Genomic DNA, 2,933 nt, shown 5'->3' with positions numbered 1-2,933 from the left:
CTTTCCCTGTTTTTCTGGACGAGTCTAGCTAACAGTTTGTCAATTTTGTTTAGCCTCTCAAAAGCATTAGCCTTTTGTTTTGTTTATTTTTGTATTGTTCTTTTATTTGCTATGTCATTTATTTATGCTCTAATCTTTGTTCTTTTTTACCTCATTTCTTTTCTTCTGGTTTTTCTTTTTGTTTCTAATGTTTTCCCATCTCTGTGAGATGCATTACTAGTTTATTCACCATTTTTCTATTTTCTTCTCATGAGCACTAATTGCTGTAAAGTCCCCTGTTATGACTACTTTCACTGTGTCCTAAAGATTATAGAATCATGTTTTGTTATTATTGATTTCAATAAATCTTTTTATTTAAGTCTTTCTTTCTTTCTTTCTTTTTTTTTTTGGAGAGGTTTTTTCTATAGGGCGCGTGTGCTCGCCAGACAGACAGAGAGAGACATAGAGACAGAAAACGAGAAATCACCCCCCAGGGGGGATGGTCACGCTGCAATCCCTTCTTCTCCATTCTCCTCTCGGGATCTTGGGCACGCACACACATGCACCTGGCGTGAGTTCTAAGCCACCGGGTCCGGGACGCAAACCGCGGTCAACTACATGGGAGTCCAGTGACATAGCCATTACGCTAACTGCTGGTTCCCTATTTCTTTCTTTTTAAACCTGCTCACAATAAAAGCTCTATTTGTGAATTTAAAATATTACTCAGTATGTGGCCAATAAGCCTTCTGATATTGAAAGTTCCATGAGGAAAGCTAAGATATTCTTAATTTTGCTTTAATATAAAATTAAACAGAGCAACTTAAAAATTCAGTAAGAGCATGAGTTAGTCTGATTTAAGGACTGCTTCCAAAATTCGACCTCTTAGCTTCTTTTCAGTAAAGCAACTCTCTGTAGCTTAACTTTTAGAGGGAAAAAATGGAAAAATCAAACCCACAGCACGATGGTCGTTTAAGATATTTCTTCCTCAGCATCAGGCAAAGCAGTGCTATTGTTCTCTTACATGCTGCTCTATTTCAACAGATGATTCAATTGGTCCTGTAGATCTGATGACTGTTCAACATTCTTCTGAATAGCTTCTTGCTGGTATTGGAGATGTGTTGTTATTATTGCCATTTTCCTTAAGCCATCTTCTGAGTGCAAGATGTAGTATCATGTTTCGAGCTACCTGACCTAGCAGCTTCTCCATGAGCAGTCCCTTCGCAGACTCACCAACTCGTGCCAGTGAGTCTGACCCAGTCACCATCATTTCAACTAGTCTTCATTTCTTCAGTAGTTTGAGGTTGTCAGAAGTACATTACTTAGTTTCCACGTTTTTGTGTATTTTTGAAGGCTTTTTCTGTTGTTGACTTCAAGTGTAATTCTGCTGTGGTCAGCAAAGATGCTAGATATAGTTTCTATACTTTTGAATTTATAAAGCCTTGTTTTGTGTACCATTATGTGGTTGATCTTTGACATGTTTCATGTAGGGTTGAGAAATGTGTATTTTATGGTTGTTGAGTGAAATGTTTTATAAATCCCTTCTCCTCCATTCTCCTCTTGGGATCTTGGACACGCATGCACACGCGCCCGGCGTGAGTTTAAGCCACCGGGTCCAGGACGTGAACCGCAGTTGACTACATGGGAGTCCAGCGACATAGCCATTACACTAACTGCTGGTCCCCTATACTTTTGAATTTATAAAGCCTTGTTTTGTGTACCATTATGTGGTTGATCTTTGACATGTTTCATGTAGGGTTGAGAAATGTGTATTTTATGGTTGTTGAGTGAAATGTTTTATAAATGTCGGTTGGGTACATTTTGGTATCATTTAGTTCCTGTGCTTCTCTGTTTATTTTTGCCTAAATGACCCATCCAGTGGTCAGGTATCTGAGTTTATCCAGACTCAGGTATCTGAGTTTATCCAGACTCAGGTATCTGAGTTTCTAAACAGAATGGGTTAGGGTATCCCTGGACTTCACACTCCAATGACCAGATAGTATGGTGTTGGAATCCCCAACAATTGCAGACTATTTCTACTTTTGGATCTAGAAGTCTTTTTAAAATGTATTTGGATGCCCTCATGTTGGGTGCTGAAATATTTTTATTGTCCTGTCTTCTTGGTAAATGAATCCTTACAATACTATGTATTATTCTTCTTTGTCTCTTTACAGTTTTTGTCTTGAAGTCTATTTTGTCTGCTATCAATATTGTGACTTTAGCCTTTGTTTTTGTTCCTGTGTGCATGAAATAATTTTTTCCAGCCCTTCACTTTTCAGACTATGTATGTCTTTATCAGCGAGATGTTTCTTATGAACAGAATATAGAAATGGCTTCTGTTTTTTAATTTTTTTAAAATTCAGGCAATCACTGTCTTTTAATTTCAGAATTTAATCCATTACATGATTCAGGCAATCTGTGTCTTTTAATTTCAGAATTTAATCCATTACACTCAATGTTATTATTCATACTTACCGACTTATCCCTGCCAGTTTGTTAGTCATTTTTTTAGTTGCTTTGTGTTCTCTTATTTATATTAATATTTGACTTCTATTTGTTTTCCTGATACAGCATTCTCTTAAGCATTTCTTGAAAAACTGACCTAGTGTTGGTAAATGCTTTCAGTTTTTGTTTATCTGGGAATGGTTTTATTTCTCCTTCTCATTTGAAGGATAATCTTGCTGGATGCAATATTCTTGACTGAAATAATTTTTGTCCTTTCAGAATTTTAAATATGTCTTTATTTTTTATATATATATATTTTTGGAGAGGTTTTTGCTATAGGGCGCGTGCGCTCGCCAGAAAGTCAGAGAGAAATGGAGAGATAGAAAGTGAGAAATTACACCCCAGGGGGGATGGCCACGCCACAATCCTTCTCCTCCATTCTCCTCTCGGGATCTTGGGCACACACACACACGTGCCCGGCGTGAGTTTAAGCCACCGGGTCTGGGACACAA

At 37.6% G+C, this 2,933-nt stretch overlaps 1 pseudogene; it reads right to left on the bottom strand.

The window, feature by feature from the left end:
* Nucleotides 1–987: 987 nt before the first annotated feature.
* Nucleotides 988–1,246, bottom strand: LOC114006996 (BLOC-1-related complex subunit 7 pseudogene; annotated as a pseudogene).
* Nucleotides 1,247–2,933: the final 1,687 nt, after the last annotated feature.

Source organism: Tupaia chinensis, unplaced genomic scaffold (assembly GCF_000334495.1).
Source record: "Tupaia chinensis unplaced genomic scaffold, TupChi_1.0 Scaffold000113_1, whole genome shotgun sequence".
In the NCBI taxonomy this organism is placed as follows: domain Eukaryota; kingdom Metazoa; phylum Chordata; class Mammalia; order Scandentia; family Tupaiidae; genus Tupaia; species Tupaia belangeri.
The sequence above is the reverse complement of the archived record's forward strand: the minus strand, read 5'-3'. Positions and strand labels throughout refer to the sequence as shown.